The sequence below is a fragment of the Gorilla gorilla genome, chromosome 3, assembly GCF_029281585.2.
Source record: "Gorilla gorilla gorilla isolate KB3781 chromosome 3, NHGRI_mGorGor1-v2.1_pri, whole genome shotgun sequence".
Lineage (NCBI taxonomy): Eukaryota > Metazoa > Chordata > Mammalia > Primates > Hominidae > Gorilla > Gorilla gorilla.
The window spans coordinates 168,804,082-168,829,310 of NC_073227.2; the positions used below are offsets into that span (position 1 = coordinate 168,804,082).

The following is a 25,229-nucleotide window of genomic DNA, read 5'->3' on the forward strand; positions in this document are numbered from 1 at the left end:
ACATAAGTGAAGCCTTAATATGTGTGGGCTGCATAATTTATCTTTTTTTTTTTTATCCACATGGCAAAAATCATATAGGGGTTCTGAGTGGTAACTTAGTTTCCCTGCATGTCTAGTATCAGAATTTTGAAAAACATTGTGAGAACTGAGATTTACCTAAATAATAACTTTAAAAAATAGCTGGTTTTGCTCCTATAAAGAAGACTGAGCCTATATTAAAAGATTATCAAGAATCGTCTTGAAAATCTAGGCATAAGCGTGCACCGGTAGTCCCAGTTACTTGGGAGGCTGAGGTAGGAGGATCGCTTGAGCCGGGAGTTCGAGGCTGTAGGGTGCCATGGTCATGCCTGTGAATAGCCACTGCACTCCACTCTGGGCAATATAATGAGATTACATATCTGAAAAAATAAAACATGTTAGTTTTCTTCTAACCTGTGGCTTTTGTCCAACTGGAGTCCTTTCCCTAGCAAAAAGGCAAAATTGAAAATAATTATGATGGCAGTGGAGGACCAGTGAATAACATATTTGTATTATCAAGGGAATAGCTCTTAAATAACAGGACAGACACATTAGAGCCCTTTAGAAAGGGAGCAAAGATATGAGATTATCAAATTATGAAATGTGTTATATATGAATATACTAGGGAGTACCTTTCCCTGCACCCATGGTGCAGTATAAGTCTTCAGGCATGAAACATATATTTGTTAATGGACTATTCCGGGATGACTTTTAAATATTTACACTGAATAAATACCTGTATCTGGTTGGCCCATGTCCTAGCTGCTGAATATTCAGGAAAGAATAAGGGATGGCTCCTGACCTTGAGAGGCTTAGATTTCTGGTGAAAGTAGCTTTCTTAGTGCAATTATACTGTGAGTGGCATCTTCTTCCTCTCTGGGCCCTCCCCCTGGTTCCTGCTCCCCACTACTATTGCCACAGCTGAGTGTCAGGCTGAATGAATCATGGAGCTATCTGAGGATGGCAGTACTTACATTACTTTATTACGTTGTAAAATACTTCCTGATAAGAACGTACTAGTGGTTTTTTGAGTGTCTGGAAACATTGTAAACCTGTCAAATAATTCTAAAGATTCCATTGTTAACATCAGCTTAAAGATTTGTTAGTAACGTAACTTGCCAAATTCCTTGCCCCATCACAGTGGTCTCCCTAATTAAAAAAAAAAAGTAATTAAAGGTTGAGATTTAATGAATTTTACTTACTAAATTTTCTCTGAAGCCAGAGACTTGAACATAATGAAATAATTGTTCATTTTTCAAAACCATAATATTTTTGTCCTTTTAAAGTAGAAATGGATGGTAGAAATTGTAGAAGCTGAATAAATTTGGTGAGAACTTTGTTTTTGAGTTTGTTTAAACATTTAAGTGCTTAAAAATGGGGGCAAATTTTCTTCTCTCTCTTTTTTTTTTGACAGGGAATCTCGCTCTGTCACCCAGACTGGAGTGCAGTGGTGCCATCTCTGTTCACTGCAGCCTCCGCCTCCTGGGTTCAAGCGATTCTTCTTCCTCAGACTCCCAAGTAGCTGGGATTACAGGCGCACACCACTATACCTGGCTAATTTTGTATTTTTAGTAGAGACAGGGTTTCACCATGTTGGCCAGGCTGGTTTTGAACTCCTGACTTCAAGTGATCTGCCTGCCTCGGCCTCCCAAAGTGCTGGGATTACAGGTGTGAGCCACTGCGTCCAGCCTTCATTCAGCATATGAAAATTAAAAAAACATAAAAAAGGGCAGAAATGAATTATGCAGCGTGATTTCATTATTGCTCTCAGGAACTGGATAATGCTTTAAGGTAGGACTAATCTGTTTCAATGATGAGACATTTTCTCACTATACATAGCAGTTCTGGTCATTAGGGAAATTACTCAGTAAATGTTGAAGAAGAGGGAAAAATGAAGGTATCCATCATGATCCTAATTACCACCAATGAGGGTAATTAGGGAAATTACTCAGTAAATGTTGTTGAGGAAGAAGGAAAAATGAAGGTATCTATCCATAACTCAAGATGATCCCCTATTTAGAGAATAAGTATACGTTCTATAACATCTAAGGTTTTCATGTTTCTCTGTTCTGTTTGGTTTTAATGGTATAATATACATTAAAAATTGTGCATCAAGGATTTTATTTCAGGTATGTGCTGCATTGCTTCTCTTTATGTAATAAATTCCTTGTTAACTGACATTGTTTCCCGGGGATTTCCATATGTTAACAAGTTCTTTCTACAGAGATGATTAATACTTACGGTGATCACCCTGAGGTTCCACAAAACCCTCTTGAATCATCAGAGATGACATTCTACTCATTGTAACTTTAATGCCATGTATTTATTGTCTTTTAGTTGTTTTGAAAGTTGGGCATCTGTTTGAGATATTTTTTTCTTTTGGTTATAATGACCCGTTTCCTGATCTTTTCAGATAAGAAACTATAGGATACTATCATGGAACCTGTTTTCTCCTGCACCCTGGTTTTAAAACCAGTGGCTGGAATTAAGACATGTGTTGAGGGAGGAAAAGGGAAAAGAGAGGAGCCTGAAGGGACTGCCGCTTTTCTCTAGCAGTGGAATAAAGAGTACTTCATTGAGCTAAGAATAATTAATGTGGAGTGTTGAAAGATCATTCTGTATTTTATGCACATGTTCCAGATAACAGCATAAGGGCCTATGAAAAGCAAGAAAAAAGTTTTCTGGGGCTGTCATCTTTGATCACATAGAGATGGAGTGTGTGTTCATACACCAGCCATTCCTGTCCGTCCTTGCCACCACTGACTTAGACCAGGTGACACATGGGCCTTAGTATGAATGTTGTAATTGGAGAATCTGCCTCAATTTTGAGCTCAACTCCAGTCTGTAGACTTGCTGATACAGTAGTATTTGTCTATCACAGCACTTAGAAATGATAGCCTGTGGTCAGGTGCCAGTGGTTCACACCTGTCTATAATCCCAGCACTTTGGGAGGATCATTGGAGGTCAGGAGTTAGAGACCAGCCTGGCCAACATGGTGAAACCCTGTCTCTACTAAAAATAGAAAAATTAGCTGGGCATGGTGGTGGGCGCCTGTAATCCCAGCTACTTGGGAGGCTGAGGCATGAGAATTGCTTGAATCCGGGAGGCGGAGATTGCAGTGAGCTGAGATTGTGCTACTGCACTCCGGCCTGGTCAATAGAGCGAGACTTGATCTCAAAGAAATGATAGCCTGTATCACATTGTTTTATGGCTATATCTCTGTATCCTGTATTTAACTTATAGTCATGTGGTGTTATGAAAAAAAGTAATCAGTATATATTGAGCACTTCTTTGTACCAAGCTAAGTAACTTGGAAAGACTTGTTTGTATTTTGACCTGGATTCAGATTCCACCTCTGCTACATACTGGCTTCATGACCTCAGTCAAGTTACTTAGCCCCTCTGAGCTTCGGTGTTTTTTTCTGTATGACAGTTGCATGATTCTGCTAGGACAGCCATAGCCGAGTACCACAGACTGGGCAGCTTAAATAGCAGTCTTATTTTCTAGTAATTCTGGAGGCTAGAAGTCTGAGATCAAGGTGTTGGCAGGATTGGTTTCCTCTGAGGCACGTCTCCTTGGCTTGTAGGTGGCTCTTGTCACATGGTCTTACCTCTGTGCCTGTATGTTTGTCCTAATCTTCTTTTCTTTTAAGGAGACCAGTAATATTGGATTAGGGCCCACCCTAGTGACCTCATTTTAACTTAATTACCTCCTTAAAGACCCTATGTTCCCTGTAATCCTAGCACTTTGGGAGGCCCACGTTGGAAGATCACTTAAGCCCAGGAGTTTGAGACCAGCCTGGGCAACAAGGCGAGACCCCTGTCTCTGTTTAAACAGAAAAAAAGGATCCCGTGTCTGAATATAGTCACATTCTGGGGGATAAGGAATTCAACATGAGTACTTGAGGGACATGTCCAGCAGCCTGTAACAGCAGTGAAAATGACATGTGCTCAAGTGGGTTTATTTTACTTTTTAATTTTTGTGGGTACACAGTAGGTATATATATTTGTGGGTTATCTGTAATATTTTGATACAGGCATGCAATGTGTAATAATTACATCAGGGTAAATAGGGTATCTATCACCTGAGGCATTTTTGTTGTTGTTCTTGCAAACAAATATACTCTTTTATTTTAAAATGTATGATTAAATTATTTTTGACTATAGTCACCCTGTTGTGCCAGCAAATACTAGGTCGCACAATTTTTTTGTACCCATTCAAGTGTTGTGTTGTTGTGAGGATTAAATGAAATAATATATGCATGTGAGCTTAGTGCATGCATAATGTTAGCTTTCTCCTTGCTAGAGCGGGGTAGAATCTTGTTTTCTTTATATTCTATCCAAGTATAAACAGTAAATAAATGTCAGTGAAATTGTGTTTTAAGTATGTAGGTGCCCCTTTTCATAATTTTCATCTTCCTTGCCTCCACTCTTGCAACTAAATTAGTATTTTTTTCTTTTCTTGAGATGGAGTCTTGCCTTGTCACCAGGCTGTAGTGCAGTGGTGCTATCTCGGCTCACTGCAACCTCCACCTCCCAGGTTCTAGTGATTTTCCTGCCTCAGCCTCCTGAATAGCTGGGACCACAGGCGTGCGCCACCACGCCCAGCTAATTTTTGTATTTTTAGTAGAGGTTGGGTTTCACCATGTTGGGCAGGATGGTCTTGATCTCTTGACCTCGTGATCTGCCCTCCTCGGCCTCCTAAAGTGCTGGGATTACAGGCGTGAGCAACCGCTCCAGGCCCTAAATGAGTAATTTAATGCTAATTTAAGGGGATCTCTCCTGAGAAGTTCTCTCTACTTCTGCTCTCTGCCCACTGGGACGTGCCATCTCCACCTTTAAACTGCGCTAGGCCCTTGTTCCCTTCCCAGTTGGCAGGAGTATCTGAGACTTCTCTAGATAACAGCAGTGGACTTCAGCTCCCTCTCCCTAGGTTCCGTGTTTCCACCTGGCGGTAGTGTGTATCTGCCAGTTGACACTTTACATCACACAGTTTGTGATTTTTAGGTCTGCTCTGCTTTTCTCCTCTCTCCTCTCTGCAGTTCTTTATTTTTTTTTGAGCCACAGTTCTACAGACAGATGGGAAGTTTAGAGCAAGGTAGGATAGGCAAGTGAGAAAGCAACATGAGAGAAAAATGAGTATAGGCTTATTGACTTAATGTTCTAGCTCAGACTTGTACCACAGGCCTGTGCCTTGTGGCGAGTGAGCTGTAATTCCTCTGAGGATGTCTCTCTTGAATGTTTGACAAGGCATTAGCAATCGTCTATCGCCCAGGGAATTCCAAACAAAAACACATGAGTTTAAAATCCTAGGGTATAAACGGCCACAGAATCGTTTAACTTGTTGACTTCTAGGGGAAAATATGTATTCTACAAATGTTATTACAGAGTTTTTACAGGCATTTTTATTATTAATGATGGGAAGCTTCCTGGAGCATTCTCTTAAGTCTAGTGGGGTTGCTAAATGTAGTTTTCCAACTGGAGCTTGGTTTCCTGAAAGCTATTCTTGGTGGGGTGGATGAGTGCAGCTGTCGTATCTCTTAGTATTTCAGTTTGAGTCATTGGGTGGGCGGAACTGATTAGAATTCCAAAAGCAATACGTATAGGAGTTAGGTGGAACTCTTTTGGAATTAATTAGGAAAGATTTTGACGGAACTCCTGCATTCCAGAGTTCAGTGGTAAAAAGAACACTTTATGTACAGAGTATTTGGGTAAATGTCTTCTGCATTTTGCTTTAGTTTTTTCTTTGTTGGTAGAAGGGACACTTTATATTAAGAAGCTGTTAAAATGTATTGTCAAGATAGAGTTATTTGAAAATATTTTAAAATAGCAGATTTCCCTTCTAAACATGCTGACTTCTTGTAGGTTAATGTGACGTTACTTTCATTAATGTACATATGTGTGTATATATTATGTCTTCTTTTAAACACTTTACGGAGCTTTATAGTAAGTTCACCCAGTTCATCACAAGTTAGAATTTTGCTGCATCCTATATGCCACACGGGAAGAGACATTATCTTGTGGAAAGTGGCTTTTGTGCTAATAAATAAACATCCCTTGGAATGTTACCCTCCATAGCCAAGGGGCCATGGAAGGCTCTGTGTTTTAGGATTACAGCTGCCCAGAGACAGCTTGGGAAACAGTGTTATGTTTTACAGTATCTATTAGAAATCAACTCGATGTACACTTAAATATTGTATTCTGAGTTATAACACAGCAAACTGACATTGTAATGTTTTTCAATATGTGATTTTCATTGTTGCCATGATGTCATAAGTAAGGATTTAAAAACAGTTATCTGTTTTTCATGGGCAGAACTTAAAACAGTGTTAAAAAGCATGCACTCTGTGTACCAAAAGCCTTAAAGTGGAATGATAGGGAATCCCTATGGGGTAAAGAGAAGATTCTTGATTCTCTACCTTGGTTCTTTAGAATGTGAGTCAATACATTAAGAATCTGGACTGCTCTGAAACAGAGGCACATTTGAGAGCTCCTGGAAACCCCTTTATAGGATTATTTCCTTGTCTTTGTTCTTTAGTCCTTGATTTGTTGTCAAGTGTAGCTTGAGATATGTCTTGCAGCCATTTGAGAAGCAGCACATCTGGTTAGAAGCAGAGACTGGGGAACCTGATTGCCTGGGTGAGTCATTCCTGGCTCTGCCACTCCAGCTTTGTGATCTCGGGCAAGTTACCTCTCTCTGCCCCAGTTTCCTCAGCTGTAAAATGGGATAATAATAATATTCATAAGATAGTTGTGATAATGAAATGAGTTAATAAATGTAAGGCAATTTAGGATAGTGCCTGGCACATAGTTAGCCCTGTATAAAAATGTTGACTCTTATTATCTTAGTACATGTTCAATTCCTATATTTGACCATGTTCAGACCAAGTTGATATCCACTTCCATTTGTTCCACATTCCTGACCTAATTTGTCTTGGGGTCTCCAGCCAAAATATAAGATTCCCCAGGCTAGGCAAGCATGAACTCTTGTTCTTAGTGGAATCTGTGTGGTGGAATTTATTTCTGCAGGTATCCAATGTTGTTGGATGGGTTTGGTTTCCCTGTAAGAGTGTGCAGGTGGAAAACATGACCTGGGTTTGTGTCTGTAGGGTTTAAAGTATGTCTTTAGGACAAGGGTTACATAAGGACAATTTTGAAGTCAAAGTTTTAATCTCTTTTTCTTCCCCTCAGGTTTCTTTATTCTATAACATATTTACTTATTTATTATAACCTTTAGGGCTCAGCCTCTTTATTTCCTGTGACTTTGTTTATTTCATGAGAGGGTGACCACCCAGGATTTACAAAGCTTCTTGTGTGTTGTGGAAGATAGTATAAAATTCAAATAATGCTTTTACCTGAGCACTAGTGTGTGTTTCGTTTCTTCCTTGAACTTGCTTAAAGAGGTAAGCAAGATTACCTCTTGGGGCAAAGAGAAGATTCTTGGCAGAGATGAGAAGAATATTTTGTCATTGACAGAGTCTCAACAGGACCCCCAGCTGACATAGAAACACTTGTTCTGCTGTCTTCTCCATGCTGATCCTTTGCCACAGCCCTTTCCTCCTTGATGTATTATTATTATTATTTTTTGAGACGGAGTTTCACCGTTTTGTCCAGGTTGGAGTGCAGTGGCATGATCTCGGCTCACTGCAACCTCTGCCTTCCAATTTCAAGTGATTCTACTGCCTCAGGAGTACTCTACTTCTGAGTAGCTGGGATTACAGGCTCTCACCACCATGCCTGGCTAATTTTTGTATTTTTAGTAGAGACGGGGTTTCACCATGTTGCCCAGGCTGGTCTTGAACTCCTGACCTCGTGATCTGCTTGCGTCGGCCCCCCAAAGTGCTGGGATTACAGGCGTGAGCCACCGCACCTGGCCTGATGGTCATTAAGTGCCCTCAGCATTCTCACTCCTGGAGTCCAGGCCTAAAGCTTGCATCCCTCCTTCTGGCCAGTCCCCAGCCTTTAGAAATAAATAGGCTTTAAATGAGTCCTGCTGTTTGCTGTTCTGCCCTAGGCTGAGGCTAATGGAGATGGTCTGTCTGCATTAGCAGAGCTGTGTGTGAGAGGCTGCTAGGAGAAAGCAATACCTGTTGTCTTAGGGGCCAGCGACAGTTAAGAGTCTTCCTCAGAGCTGCATTAGGGGCCTATCAAGCCTTGCTCTCACATATGCAGAATAAGCACCTTGTAGCCTGGCCTGGTAGGAGAAAGGTGATTATTGTCAGTACCCCTGGTCCTTGTTTCCTTTTCACCCAGAAGGCAGAGTGGGAATATGGAAAGATCACAGGCTTTTTGGCTACGCTGACCTGGGTTTGAATTCTGGCTCTGCCACTCAGGCTATTAGTACAAATAAATAATGCACACTGAGTCTTAGTTTCCTCCTCCCTAGGCATGGGGGCTCTAAATCCTTTTGCACAGAATTATGGTATAAAACAGCATGTATGCAGCACATCTGGATAGTGGCAGGCTCTGATGATGATAATAATATCACTAATACTGTTAGAATGCTTACTATAGACCAGATATTGTCATGAGATATAATGTATGTTATTTGACCCTTCCCACAACAACATCTCCGTTTTACACACTAGGAAACTGAGGCATAGAAAAGTTCCGTAAGCTGGCTATGATGGCACTGAGCACAAAGCCCAGATTTAAATCCAGGCTCCGAAAAGTTAGCTCCACAGTTTTTCAGATGGAGAATTTTTTGAGATTTCTAAGACTTTTGATAATATAAAATACCACTGCTTGCAATCATTTATGGCCTCTGCGTAATCATTAACTTGTAGCTGGTGTATTTATCTTGTGTAGACCTGCTAGTGGCAACAGATACAACCTACTGCTAATGAGGAAATTGCCCTTTTGCGGATGAATGATGGAAAAAAAAATTCTAAGATGGAGCCTTGCTCTGTTGCCCAGGCTGGAGGGCAGTGGTGTGATCTTGGTACACTGCAACCTCTGCCTCCTGGGTTCAAGCGATGCTCATGCCTCAGCCTCTCAAGTAACTGGGATTACAGGTGTGCACCACAATGCCAAGCTGATTTTTGTAATTTTAGTAGAGATGGGGTTTCGCCATGTTGGCCAGGCTGGTCTTGAAAGGCTGATCTCAAGTGATCCACCCACCTTGGCCTCCCAAAGTGCCAGGATTACAGGCGTGAGCTACCGTGCCCAGCTTGAGTGATAGAATTTTAATACTTGTTCTGGTTCAATGTGAAGCATATTTCTGCCTTCAGAGACTTACCTGTGGGGCCCCCCCAAGACAGCAAGCTGACTAGAAATCATTGTTCTAGAACTTTTGATAAATGTGCACAAGAGAGACTCTCCTATTCCCTTTGTTTCCTTGCCTATGTAACTTGAAGCTGTGCTGCTTCTGTTGGATGAAGGTTTGATAGGGAACAGCTGCCTCGCTCATGGGGCAGCATTGGGAGCTTAGTGCACTGGGACTTGTATCACAGCATGGACTTCACCTTGCCTGTTAGAGGCTGAGACAGCAAAATGCAGTTCGTCCAGATGCTGTGAAGAGTTTCGAGGACTTTCGTTAGGGCGATAGTACTATGGTAAAAGCTTTGGGGTGGGCTCTGTCCTACGAGAGAGCGTGTCTTTCCTTCCTGGTGGCCTGCAGTGACATTGACGCTCTGGAGATAAGCGGCTATATTCATCACTGATCTGAGCAACCTATGACTGGGTGTGTCCTGGCATCAGAAAATAACTGCTATGCTGATAGCTGTTACAGTCAGTTTTCTTCTTGGACATAAATTTACATTAATGTTAAACTGTTTTAAGGTGCATATGCATGATTTGCATTTCAGCTATGTATCTCTGGCCTTTTACCATTAGGAAATTTGGTTTTCTGTCTTTGCTAATTGAATTAGAGTCGTGTGGCTGGATAGAATCATCTGGGTAGGGTGTGATTTTCTTTTTTTTTTTTTTTTTTAGAGTCTCACTCTGTCACCCAGGCTGGAGTGCAGTGGCGCGATCTCGGCTCACTGCAAGCTCCACCTCCCGGGTTCACGCCATTCTCCTGACTCAGCCTCCCTAGTAGCTGGGACTACAGGCACCCACCACCATGCCTGGCTAATTTTTTTGTATTTTTTGGGTAGAGATGGGGTTTTACCGTGTTAGCCAGGATGGTCTCGATCTCATGACCTCCTGATCCGCCCGCCTCCCAGAGTGCTGGGATTACAGGCGTGAGCCACCACACCCGGCCGGGTAGGGTGTAATTCTCAAAGTTGACCTCACGTTGAACCTAAGGCTTAAAGATATAACCTTCCTGTCAGACGGTCAGATCTCTAACACTAGATCACACTGACTGACCTTTAAGGGTGACTCATGTCTGTGTCATTTCCAGCAGCATCTTTAGTATACCTCCGGAGGGGTAGTTTCCTTCTCTAAGTAGTAAAAGGTGAACCAGGAGGTGTTGGGGGAGTGGACTCTGCTTTTTATTTCTTTGAATAATATACATGAAATTATACATTGTGGTCCTTATTGTGCCATCAATTTTGTGTTTTTAATAATCCAAGTTTCTAAAGACACTCTTTCCTATAGATGGGGAGATAAAACTTGAGGAATTGGAATCCTCATGCTAGAAAGGCACGTTGCAGGTCCAGCCAGTGTGTAGTTACTGTTCATTAGTCTATGCATGGCACTCAACTAGATGACATGAGGATCCAGACATGTCTTGCTTTCTGCCTTCAAGTTGCTTATACTTTAGGTGGAGGTATCAGTGATGTAAAAACTACATGGGTTTGTGACAGGGGAGATCCTGCTAGAAGTGTCGGTTTAGCGCTGAGAGGAGCAAAATGATTTGAAATAGATGGCGTTTTTTCAGTGCCTGCTCAGACAGGATTTTTGCATGTGTGTGAATTTCCTCACCTTTGAAAGACTGGGTGTTGCCTGTTGTATGACAGATGTCTGACATAAAATGCCTCTTTTTGCCCCTCATATCACGTGGCCTAGTGTAACTGGGGGGTTATTCTGGGAAAACAATTAGATATGCATTGTGTTTACAGTGTGCTACAACTCTTTAACCTGGGACATAACTTACCGAGATCTGCCATGACATGAGCCGCTTTCTCACAGTCCTGTTGGAGACCTGCCTGCCAAGGGCACAGAGCATTAAATGGTGGGCAAAAGTTATGCTAACTGAAGTCTGTTTTGTCTTAGGGTCTTTCACAGCCCTTTTTCATATTTCAGTTGGGTTAAAGCCCTAGAGCAGGGATGAGAAATTTGTAGTAAATATGCACGTGTTCTCTCCCTCATACCCCAAGAAGCTGCTCATAGGGGTGTTGCTAATCAAAATGTCCTATTCCTGCCTGGGTATAGCCTTAGAGTATTTCTTAACACATGATTCCTGGATGTCACTCCTTTTTGTTCCAAACTGGCACATTTTATAAAATCTGTTTGTAATCTGCTTTGCAGTGTTATCCTCTTGCTCCATTTCATTTTAATAAGTGTTGAGTGAGTGGTACAGGGAATGAATTCTGTTGGAGGCCAAAAAATAAGAACACTTAGAATGACCAGTAAAGAGTTTATGGTGGAAGGACTTAAACTGTACTTTGAAGGGTAGATAGGATTTAGGTAGGTGGCGGGGAGGAAGCTGTCCTGTGAACTAAGGTACTGAAAAGGAAAGTAGAAATCATGACGTGGGAATAGCGAATATGTGTTTGGTAGATGTGGAGGGTTTCTTCCGGGCAGTGGTTCTCAGGGTTTGTGTGTATCAGTCATCTGCTGGACTGCATCCTCAGTTTCCATTTCAGTAGGTCCTGTGGTAGTGCCCTGGAATTTGCATTTCTAGCAGGTTCCCAGGTGATGCTGATGTTGCTGGTTCAGGGGCTGCACGTGAGAACCACTGCTGTGGGGAGCGTGTAAGCTGCGGCCAGAGGAGTCATGCTGGAGCAGAGGTGGAGGGTAGGACAGCCTGACACCCACCTCCAGGGACCACTCTTCGCAGGTGTGCACTGCGTTGTGACTTGTATGAAGCAGTGGCCCTGGGCCCAGGGATCTTGAGTACCAGCCTAAGGAGCTGGCACTCTCTTTAGGCAGTGGGAAGCCATTGACAAATTTTGATCAGGAGAATATTATTGGCATCTCCTTTCAGTTAATTTGGTAGATGGGGAAGGGTCCTGAGGGGGGAAAGCAAGCTGTAGCATAGTGCAGTGTCCCCCAGATGGATTATCTCAGGAGTGCATTTGGGAGAGAGAATTGGAAGGCTGGATGTTCAGTGAGGAAGGTAAGGAAGAGAGAAGAATGCAAAGGTGACCCAACATTTCCTTCAGTTTGGGAGTCTGGGGAATGGTGATCACATTGACAGAAAGGGGAAGTCAGAGCAAGAGCACAAATGATCAGTTACTTTAAAACTGAGTTTAAGTTATTTTCTTCCAAAGATGATTGCCTATCCTGTTTTCAGAAGGGTCTGTGAATGTACCATGCCTTTTAATTGTTTTGTCTGTAATGTTTAAGCTTTTCATGATTCTAAATATGTAATCTCTTGACCCTGAAATTTCCTCTTATTCTGAGGTTTAAATGGAAGAATATTGTTTAAAAATGCACTAAGCCATTTCACTGTAATTTTCCCTAGACACTTAACACCCTTATAGTCTTGCCCGAGTATGAGTGGGACACTGTCACTTTTGCTCTTCGTACATAAGCCTTGTTACATGGGATTGCAGTATCTCTTTAATTTTTCTGGAAGTTACTAATTTCTAATTATCTGAACGTTATGAACACTTACAGATTTGTTTATTTCAGTTTTCCCCTCATTTTCAAAGTAATATGTGCTCATTGTAGAAAAGTTGGAACATAATTATAAAATTAAAAATCTGTGAGCTACCCATAAATTACTCCTTTGATGGCTGCACTCGTTTCACTTCCCCTTTTCTGTGGCTGTGGGTGGATCTGGGAGCAGAGCTGGTCCCGTGTCTGGATCAGGGCCGAGGCTCAGCATGCCAGTGTGTGGAGTTAGGTGACAGATTCTTCTGCCCTACCTCTTCTCTCCTACCCAGTATCTAGCTACACCCCAACTTTGCATGCGGTCACATTACTGGGAGTGACAGTAGCCCCCCTAGGGGTGAAACAAAATGGTACCATAGTGGAGGAGGGAGCCCGGCCAGCAGGTTTGAAGGAAAGAGGGCAGTGTTTATAGAGGTGATGAAATGCTGTGCTCAGCTTGGTCTCATTTGCGTGTCTTTTTGAGACTTTAGGGCCTTGGGAAGAAGGAGACTAGGAAAAAAAAGACTGAACTGTATTATCAGTGCAGGGAGCAGGCAGCCCTGTTGTGGGATTCCCCTCTTCTCCTTTGCATGGAGAGGGACTTGAGAAGGGGAAGTCACTTGCCTGTCCAGAGAGAAGGAAATACCCAGGTCATAACAAGCCTGCCTCATCTTGTGGGTGGTACAAGCAGGGCAGCAGCCATGGGGTGACAGAAAAGGCAAGTAGTAACAGAACTTGAGGCACAGCAGGGTGAGCAGGTACCTAAAGGAGTGCTGCTGGCATGGCATCCTCTGAGAGCAAGTCCACCGAGGGTGGACTGGGCCAAGGGAAGATGCCTCGCTAGGCTGGTAGCATCAGTTTTGTGTGGGTTAAGCCATTTGTCCTCCACCTCCCACTTGGGAGAATGAGAGAAGACGCTCCAGAGAATGAGAGAAGACGCAAGGGCTCAGATTTGCATTTGATGGTGGGAAACTTAACCCTATAGATTTAGGGAGTAACTGTTAGTGACCTAACCTAGGACTACTGGCGGGGCCGGGCACGGTGATTCACGCCTGTAATACCAGCATTTCGGGAGGCCGAGGCGGGCGGATCACGAGGTCAAGAGATCGAGACCATTCTGGCTAACATGGTGAAACCCCGTCTCTACTAAAAAATACAAAATTTAGCTGTGCCTGTAGTCCCAGCTACTCAAGAGGCTGAGGCAGGAGAATCACTCGAACCTGGGAGGTGGGGGTTGCAGTGAGCTAAGATTGTGCCAGAAACTGTTGGGGGATAGGTAGGTGTGGCAACCGTTTAATTTTTGACCAAACTGGGACATGATTTCATATTTACATTGGGCTGGACCTGGCAAGCCAGGATTAGGCTCACCCTACATATTGGGAATATGCAAGTCATATATAAACATTTAAAAATACGGGGAGCTACTTTTACGTCTTAAATATCTCCTTGTCAAGACCCTCAACTATGTTCATACTATGACATTTTTATTTTGTTCTCCATTTTTAAAAAAGGGTATAGTAGTCCTTATTATGACTATGTTGCCATACTAAATGTTTTACTAAGAATATCGTTAATGGCTAATTGTTTCACCTTCTAAATGTACCAGTTTTCTTTCATTTTTTTCTTTTCTTTTTTTTTTTTGGAGACAGTCTTGCTCTGTCGCCCAGGCTGGAGTGCAGTGGCGCAATGTCAGCTTAGTTTTCTTTATTAATTGCATACGATTACTAATCTAGATTTCTTTCCAGCTATTTGTTATTATAAGTGGTAGCAAAATACATCTTTACACGTCAGTATTTCCATAGTTAAATTCTTAGTCAGATTTGTATAATTCTTGATACCTATTGCTAAACTCTAGGTATCTATTTTAAATCTGAGTTTCCACATTGGAAAACTGACAGTTGAGTTTCATTGATTTCTGAAATACGGTGAAATAAGTGGCTTTTAAAAAGTCGCTGAGTAGTTTTACCGCTTAGTATGTCTCTTGTGACCTTGCCTTGCAAAGGGGTAATATAGCGAAGTAACAACTTGAATGAAGAGAACAGTTTTATTGCTAGTGCAGCATTTGCCACATTGCCATAAGGTGAATGTCCTGCAGAGAGACTGAATCATACTGAATTTAATTGTGGTGGGTGTGTGGGGTTTAGGCATATGAATACTTGACTCTGAAAATTGACAGTTTGGCACAGTATGGTTGAAAGATCATGTATTGGGCGTGTTGAACTATGTTGAGTTTTCATGAGGAGCAAGACTCTTATGTCTTTGAAGTTGTGTAGTGTCATGGAGTGCTGGTGGCATTTTCCACATGGCATATGCGTTTTATTATCAGCATGAAATTAATACATTTTCAGGAGTGGGTTCTTCCGGTATGAGTCATTTACTAGTTAGAGAATACTTTGTGGAAACAGTTGTCAGCAGAAAGAGTCGTCTTAACATCAGCAAGAACTAAAGCTGAGAAATCTGCTTTGTGAGAACTGTGTACATCGCTGGGTCAAATGACCTGAAGGTGTTTTGTAAAGCCCTGTGTGGTAATCGGTTCAGTCACTGCTAATATCTAAATGCAGCATGCCAGTCCTGAGATGCAGGGACTGGCATGCTGCATTTAGATATTAGCAGTCTGAGATGCCCAGTACTGACTGTGGTACAACTTGTTCTGAGGGGTCAGACCAGTTTCCAAACAGGAAAGAAGAGACTTCTGGAAAATTTATGTGTGTAAAGACTTCCTGGTTAGTTTGACAGCATTCCTGAGTTACTCACAGCTCAGCTAGTCTCTAAAGACTCCAAAGACCCAGGAAAAATTTTCATATATATATAAAAACAACATAAAATATATATAACATATATTACAATTATATATAATATATAAATTATATAATATATAAAATTATATGTAATATATAAATTATATGATATATTAAATTATATATAATATATAAATTATATGATATATTAAATTATATATAATATATAAATTATATGATATATAAATTATATAATATATTAAATTATATATAATATATAAATTATATAATATATTAAATTATATATAATATATAAATTATATATAATATATTAAATTATATATTATATAAATTATATATAATATATTAAATTATATATTATATAAATTATATATAATATATTAAATTATATATTATATAAATTATATATAATATATTAAATTATATATTATATAAATTATATATATTAAATTACATATATTATATAAATTATATACTATATATTAAATTATATATAATATAAATTATATACTATGTTAAATTATATTATATAAATTATATATTAAATTATATATATTATATAAATTATATTATATATTAAATTATATATTATATAAATTATATATTAAATTATATATCATATAATTTATATAACACACATTAAATTATATATCATATAATTTATATAACACACATTAAATTATATATCATATAATTTATATAACACACATTAAATTATATATCATAATTTATATAACACACATTAAATTATATATTATATAAATATATAACACACATTAAATTATATATTATATAATTTATATAGCACACATTATATATTATATAATTTATATAGCACACATTAAATTATATATTATATAATTTATATAGCACACATTAAATTATTATATAATTTATATAGCACACATTAAATTATTATATAATTTATATAGCACACATTAAATTATTATATAATTTATATAGCACACATTAAATTATTATATAATTTATATAGCACACATTAAATTATTATATAATTTATATAGCACACATTAAATTATATAATTTATATAGCACACATTAAATTATTACATAGTTTGTATAGCACACATTAAATTATTACATAGTTTGTATAGCACACATTAAATTATTACATAGTTTGTATAGCACACATTAAATTATTACATAGTTTGTATAGCACACATTAAATTATTACATAGTTTGTATAGCACACATTAAATTATTACATAGTTTGTATAGCACACATTAAATTATTACATAGTTTGTATAGCACACATTAAATTATTACATAGTTTGTATAGCACACATTAAATTATTACATAGTTTATATGACACTAAATTATTATATAGCTTATATGACACTAAATTATATATTACATAGCTTATATGACACTAAATTATATATTACATAGCTTATATGACACTAAATTATATATTACATAGCTTATATGACACTAAATTATATATTACATAGCTTATATGACACTAAATTATATATTACATAGCTTATATGACACTAAATTATATATTACATAGCTTATATGACACTAAATTATATATTACATAGCTTATATGACACTAAATTATATATTACATAGCTTATATGACACTAAATTATATATTACATAGCTTATATGACACTAAATTATATATTACATAGCTTATATGACACTAAATTATATATTACATAGCTTATATGACACTATATTATATATTACATAGCTTATATGACACTAATTTATATATTACATAGCTTATATGACACTAAATTATATATTACATAGCTTATATGACACTAAATTATATATTACATAGTTTATATGACACTAAATTATATATTACATAGTTTATATGACACTAAATTATATATTACATAGTTTATATGACACTAAATTATATATTACATAGTTTATATGACACTAAATTATATATTACATAGTTTATATGACACTAAATTATATATTATATAGTTTATATGACACTAAATTATATATTATATAATTTATAAATTATATAATATATATTACATATAATTTATAAATTATATGTAATATATATTAAATTATATATAATATATATTATATAATTTATATTTTTATATATATTTAATTTATATATAATACATACTGTAAAATATATATAATATAAAACATAATATATATTTTATAGTATATATTATAAAATATATATTATACAATTTATAAAATATATATTATAAATATATATTATGTATTACAAAATATATATTATAAATATATATCATATATTATAAAATGTGTATTATAAATGTATATTATATGTATTATAAAATACATGTTATAAAATATAAAATATATATTATAAAATATAAAGTATATATTATGAAATATATGTTGTATATTATAAAATATATATTATGAAATATATGTTATATATTACAAAATATATGTTATATGTTATATATTATAAAATATATGTAATATATTATATATATATGCATTTGATTCCAAAATGATGAAATGTATGGACGACTATTTTCTAAAAAAAAAAAAAAATAAGAATAACATCTAAGCTAAAGGGAAAGAACAGCTCTGAATATTGACTTGTTTAGCTTTCAGAACCTTTATGATTAGTACTTAACATTGAAACGGAGTTTTTGAATGTTCAGGCATCACTAAATCTAAAAATAAAATCGCAAGGCTGTAGTTTTGCTTTTAGATTTCCCAGTTTTCAAGTGATGGCTTGTTGTGTTTTATTTCTTCTGTTGTGTCTGCAATCCAGTGCTCCATTTTTACTTCTTTCTGTTCTCTGGTCCCGGATTTGACATGTGTTGGTACAGATTCCCAGTTGCTTTCGAAAGGTGACTTGAGAACTTTAGGCATGAGTGAAAGCTGTATTATGCCCGTCAGATCAATAGTGTGTAACTTTTAGAACACAAATACTGCAAAGATAGTGTTTATGATACCATAAGTCCTGCCATGAATTCCCTGAGCATCCCATGGGTGTATGTATATGATATCTAGGACATAAATGACATGTAGTTTATGCTTTCAAACAGAAGCCATCCAGACAACCTTCCCTCCCCCTACAACATTATCATGTCTGAGCTCTTTTTTCTTAAAATGAAAATACTAAGCTGCTTGAAGAAATGTACTGCTAAGAGGACAGGCATTTGATTTTCACTCTGTCATTGTTAGCTGTGACTTTGGCCAATTAGTGTGAATTTTCAGCAATTATTTCATATAAGGAAGATTGTACTCTGAGATTTTAATATAATAGGTTTCTAAATAATTATAAAGGCATAGCTCATAGTTGACTTAAGTGATGCTCATTTTCTTTATCCTTTAGATAGGCAAACCACTCCCTATTTTCATAATTTGTCACCAAATACATTTTTCAAGTCTCTAGTAGTGAAAAACTGAATGTATTAACTCCTTTTACAGGTCAAACTTGTTTCTGATTTCGGGAAAATTGAGATTTGTGTGTTTATTGACAAGAATTTTTCTGAGGTAGATTGTTGAAAAGCTGTTGGTTTCCTAATTTCCAGGTGCATGGTTGCTTTTTTGGTTAAAAGTAAGACAGAGGGAGACCCTGGGCTGAGGAGCTGTGAAATCTCTAAAGAGGGCCGTGAAGTAGGTTATTAAGAGGAACTAACCTTATTAGCTGGCAGCTGGAGAGCCTGGAAGCCTCTCTTAAGCAGCTGCATCATATCAAAGAACTGATTTGCATTCATGTTACTATGAAAACAGATCAAATTATGTCTCTAAATGTGTTTGTTTTGTGAATCTGGAAACACCAACATTCAGGTTATGTGACCACCTGAGTAACTGCCCGGTGAGACTGGGAAGTCTAGGAGCCTGCTGCGGCATCCGTGAAAAGCAGCTTAGTTCTTAGCAATGGCAGGGAGTAGTGGCGTGAGTCTCAAAATCTGTAGGAAGGATTTTCTTTTTCCGCTTTTTCATTGATCTCTTTCCCTTAACCCAGATACTTTCCCATCTGCAGGAGCAAAAGGGGGGAAAATTCCATGAAACGTTGAGTTTCAGTGTATAGCAGTAGGAAAAAGGTTTTAATGTTTCAAAGGATAATGGAGGATAAATGGTAACTTAAAGCATTGGTAAATATTATGCAGGTCGTGCATATGGGATGGCATAGATTAGTTTTTGTGTTGGAATTTATTTAACAGTGATTACTATCTTGAACCTGTAAGACCTGTTAAAGCTAGTTGGGGGTATGGGTGGAGGAAAGGTGGGTTACAGAAATGAGTCTGTATTCAGCCTGTGCTGTCTTTCCTCCTGCCCTTTCTTTGTTCAACCCTCCCTCCTCCACAGTTCTCTGCTGTCCTCACTCTTGTGACAGTGGCCTTCTCCAGGGTCACACCTCTGACCTCCCTGGACTCAGTTTAGAGGATGCTTTTCATTTCTTATCTCCACCTCTTGGGAGCATGTGATATATTGTCAGTCACTTTTTTGTTCCTGAAGTGCTTTCTTCTCTATTGTGAAGGGACCTGGAGTGCTCGGCCTGTGTGCTGAAGAATGTGCAGCTCTTCTCACTAGTCATATCTCCTCAGCAGATGACCAAGGTGGAAGCTAGAAGATCAGGGTTGTCACATAATCGGGTGCTGGAGGCTTTAGAAGCAAGGAGGGTATTTTCAGTGGGAGGATCAGGTGTGACATTCTGGTAGAAGTAGTATTTATTTATTTATTTTTTCTTTTCCTTGGGATCTGAGATGCACTTGGCACAGTGAGGGCTCAATATTTGAATGAATAAAGGCAGGGTTGAAACACACAGATGAGGGAGGAGTATTTTCAGTTTAGGAAACACATGAACACAACATCAGCAGGGGGAGAAGATGAAGCTCATGAAGGTGAAAATGAATCACTCTCTTGGCTGAGTGGAGTGATGGAAGCGGGTGGGGGAGGAGGCTCGCAAGTGTGTTCTTGCCAGACTGTGGAAGGCTGTGAGGATCAGCTAAGGAATCTGGGGGACTCTGGGCAGGAGAGGTGGTTGGAATTGGGAAAACTAATCTGGCAGCAGTTTGTTGAGTCAGATGGGATTAGAATGAGAAAAACCTCATTTTGGTCTCAGCTCTGGAGGGGACCAAAGTCTGAGCCCACTGGCTCAGCCCTCACAACCAATTCCCCTGTTGTCCTTCTCATTTCACCTGGCCGCCTGGTGCCATGACCAGTGACCACCGAATCCTGTCGCCTTGTGTGCACAGCCTATGGAGTAGTAACAGAACCTCATCTTTGGAAGTCATGATGCCTGGGGGGAAGACAGCAGCAGTGTGGCTGGAGTTAATGTGAGGCACCCGACCCGTGAGGGTTAGAGGGTCTGTGGCTTAGAAAGTGAATGAGGAGGGTACCTTTGATAGGATTAGGAATAAGGGGCTTAAGGCAAAATCAGGGCTAAGAATTTAAAACCCAAATAGTTCCCGGATGTGAAAAAACTTCGTGAGAATTTACTTTAGGGTTTGTCATCCGTTCCTCTCCACATCTCTTTTCCTTATATCCACAAACCAAACACACCCCTGCCGTTCCACATGGACACCATAAATAGCTCCTTTTAAAAAATTTGGTTTGGTTTTTTTAAAAAGCGTTTCTGAAGGGCCAGGCATGGTGGCTTGCACATGTAATCCCAGCACTTTGGGAGGCCTAGGTGGACGGATCACGAGGTTGGGAGTTTGAGACCAGCCTGACCAACATGGTGAAACCCTGTCTCTATTAAAAATAAAAAAAATTAGCCAGGTGTGGTGGCATGCGCCTGTAATCTCAGCTACTCAGGAGGCTGGGACAGGAGAATTGCTTGAACCTGGGAGACGGAGGTTGCAGTGAGCTGAGATCACGCCATTGCACTTCAGCCTGGGTGACAGAGCAAGACTTCTTCTCAAAAAGAAAAAAAAAAAGTGCTTCTGAGGTCCAGTGAAGGTATGAAGGGGAAAACTTGTGAAAGCACTTTTGTTTGTCCAGTCCTTGGTGAGATTAGGGGTGAGACCAAGGGTAAGGAGATCAGCACATGGGGCTGGGAAGGGCAGGTTCCTCCATTAACCTCTACCAGCCTGCTCTGTTCCTTTTTACACATTTGTGGTATTTGGTGTGTAGAATTTGCACAGTGGGTTATAAACAGTCTGATTATCTCAAATGATATCCATGCTTGATCTCTCTTGTTGGTAAAAATGGGGAACAATATTCTTGAGGTATTTGCTGAGAGCTCTAATTATCAGTACTTTAGCAGATTCCCATGACACCAGGAAATCTAGATATTTTCACATGCTTGAGAAAATATTCATGCTTTATTAACCTACAAGCTGTACAGCAACATCTGGAAAGTCACTCAGATGGAGTAAAACCAGGTTTTGGTTGAAACATCAGTTAATATTATGAAAGAATTATAAACATGATGTTGATGCCATAAACTTATCCGGTTCTTGCAGCAGCAGCTCTCCTCAGCTAATGAAATTTTCACAGAACTGATGGTATCACTGAAAACTGCAAGGTGGTGACTGCTTTTGTGAGTGTGACCTCCCCTCTTAGTGTCTCCCACTGTCTTTGGGAGTGAGCACTGGGGAAGGAGGCTATTTTTGTGAACACTATCTGCTGCTTTCCGTTCAGTCGTGGAGAAGTCAATTCAACTGTAAGCTTAAGTTCAGCATGGCATAATTATTATCTAAGCAATATTTCATCAAGGTGCATTTCTATTTAAGTGGGCTGAGGACCACTTGGTTGTGTTTTCCACATATTTATGTTTGAGTCAGAGTCTCACTGCGTCACCAAGGCTGGTGTGCAGTGGCACGATCTCAGCTCACAGCTACCTCCGCCTCCCCGGTTCAAGCGATTCTTGAGCTTCAGCCTCCCGGGTAGCTCGTATTACAGGCGTGTGCCACCATGCTTAGCTAATTTTTTTGTATTTTTAGTAGAGATAGGGTTTCACTCTGTTGACCAGGCTGGTCTTGAACTCCTGGCCTCGGCCTCCCAAAGTGCTGATTACAGGCGTGAGCCACCATGCCCGGCCCACATGTTTTAAATGACATATTTTAAATGACATTCCTAACTAATGCAATATTCTGATTTAGAAACTGAAGACACTTTGGCCACCTGGCCAAATCTCACATTTTAGATAGTTTTCAGGTAAATGGAGACTAACTGGCCTGCCCAGTGCACACAGCTAGGTTGTATCAGAACTCTGAGCTTTTGTATTTTCACTTCCTATTTGGGTCTTTACCAAATAAGCAAAGCTTCATCTGTAAAACAGATGGAAGTCATTAAAAATCAGAGCATTCCTGTTGGTCCAGGGAGACAGGATGCAGATGATGTGTGGGAGTCTCATCAGCTCCCCAAGGCAGGGATTTACGAGGGCTCACATCGGAACCTTTCCTATTAGCAGTTAAAAAGGTGTGTTCCTAATGAACAGAAAGGTGTGTTGGTGTGTGGATTTTTTTTTTTTTTTTTTTTTTTAAATCCTACTCTCTTAGCTCAGGCTGCTGTAACAAAATACCACAGACTGGGTGGCTCCAACAACAGACATTTAGTTCTCACAGTTCTGGAGGCTGGGAAGTCCAAGATCAAGGTGCTGATATATTCGGTATCTGGTGAGGGCCCACTTCCTGACTTGCACGCCAGCTTCTTTCTGTGTCCTCACTTGGGACACGGGAAGAGAGAAAGAGAAAACACATGCTTGAGTCTCCTTCTCTTACAATAATTCCATAAGGTGGGCTTCACCTTTGTGACCTCATCTAAACTTAATCAACTCCCAGAGGTGCCACTTCACATGGGGGTTAGTGTTTCAACATATGAATTTTGGGGGGAATTTTGGGGGAAACGCAAACATTCAGTTCGTAACACCTAGTAATACCTTTAAAAAAATGGGCTGTCTGGCAGAAAGTATGTTCTCAATTGTTGAGAAGATCCAGTGTATCAGTAATTATTATTCATACTCTCAAATATTCCAAGATGTAACAAAACATTTGAAAATATTCAGAGGTGACTAGATTAATAATTGGACTTTTTTCTACCTGCTTGTCCAGTTAATTAAGCAAATATTTACTTGAGCACCTCTTATGAGTCAGGCCCTGTGCTAGATTCTGTGCCAAAGGGATAATAAAAACCTGAGCTACAGTAGCCCACATTTGGTGGCCAGTGTTAAAGTTATATGCTGTTATTTTCTAACTATCATATTCCAAATAAGTTTTATCAAGTTTCCTTCTGGTCCTGTGTTTCCTTTTGGATGAAATATTGTAAACATAGTACATAGAGAATACTATACTGAATACTTCAGTACTTGCATTTGGCTTTATCAGATTTTAATATTTGAAGGAAACAAGTCAAAATATTTTTTAATATAAATAAATCTCTGTGGGAGTTGAAGGCTCCTGTGACCCCTCCTCATCCTGTGTCCTTACCATTCTATAAGTAACCACTATTGTGGATTTGGGATGTTTCATTGCCACATATGTTTTTATATGTGTACATATTATACATATTATATATGTATGAGTTTATGAGTAATGTAAGGTATATTGTTTTGAAACTTTATGAAAATAACAGCAAACTGTACATATTCTTCTGTACTTTTTTTTCTTCTTTTGAGACAGAGTCTCACTTTGTCACCAAGGCTGGAGTGCAGTGGTGCGATCTCAGCTCACTGCAGCCTCTGTGTCCCAGGTTCACGTGATTCTCCTGCCTTGGCCTCCTGAGTAGCTGGGATTACAAGCGTCTGCCACCATGTCTGGCTAATTTTTGTATTTTTAGCAGAGACAGGGTTTTGCTATGTTGGCCAGGCTGGTCTCAAACTCCTAGCCTCAGGTGATCTGCCTGCCTCAGCCTCCCGAAGTGCTGAGATTACAGGCATGAGCCACTGCGCCCGGCCTCTTCTGTACTTTAGGAGGAAAAAAAGCCACATTATTTTTTCCTTTTTGCTACATTCTGTAGTTCTTTTTAAAAAACCTAACATATAGCATTCCATTGAATGGTTATTCCGTGTGTGTGTGTGTGTGTGTGTGTGCGCGCACGCGCGCGCATGCACGTGTGTGTGTGTGTGTGTATATATATATATATATTTTTTTTTTTCCTCCCTGTGGGGCATGGAGTTGCCCAGTCTGGAGTACAGTGGTGCAATCTCAGCTCCCTGTAACTTCCGCCTCCTGGGTTCCAGCGATTCTCCAGCCTCAGCCTCCCGAGTAGCTGAGATTACAGGCACCCGCCACCATGTCCAGCTAGTTTTTGTATTTTTAGTAGAGATGGGGTTTCACTGTGTTGGCCAAGCTCGTCTCGAACTCCTGACCTCAGGTGATCCACCTGCCTTGGCCTCTCAAAGTGCTGGGATTACAGGCATGAGCCATCGTGCCCAGCCTGTCCTACAGTGTCTTAGTCTGTTCTGTTGTCAGATATTTTTGGAGTGTTTCCAAATTTTCATTAATGTAAATAGCATTGCTGGTGAACATTCTTATACATGTCTCCTGACGTGTGTATGATGTGTATGTGCGTTTCTCTGGGGACATCACGTGAGAGTGGAATTGCTGTGTGGTGGTAGCACGTGAGCGTCTTTCACTCCAAGGTTGTCTTCACCTTTACTCGATAGTACACATTGCTTTACACAGTAGTCAGATTACATTCCCTCTGCGTTGTACTGGTGATTTTGTTGAGCTGCATCTTTTCCAGGATTTTGTATTGTGAAACTTTTGAGTTTTTGCTCATCTGTTGATGTAAAAGTGATACCTTGTTGTTTCTAACTTGAATGCTGCATTTTCCTGATTGGAGTGAGGTTGAATATCTTT

The 25,229-nt window shown here is 39.2% G+C and overlaps 1 protein-coding gene across 3 annotated transcripts in view; it reads left to right on the forward strand.

Moving 5' to 3' along the window:
- ARHGAP10 (Rho GTPase activating protein 10) overlaps positions 1–25,229 on the forward strand; it is a 343,170-nt gene that overhangs the window by 36,047 nt on the left and 281,894 nt on the right. Inside the window, exon 1 of one of the 3 annotated variants that reach the window (XM_055384932.2) lies at positions 1,791–1,809. The exons of the other annotated variants lie outside the window; for them this stretch is intronic. The gene's annotated coding sequence lies outside the window, so the exon portion shown is untranslated. Of the gene's footprint in view, positions 1–1,790; positions 1,810–25,229 lie in introns of those variants that run through there. 3 annotated transcript variants of the gene reach the window in all.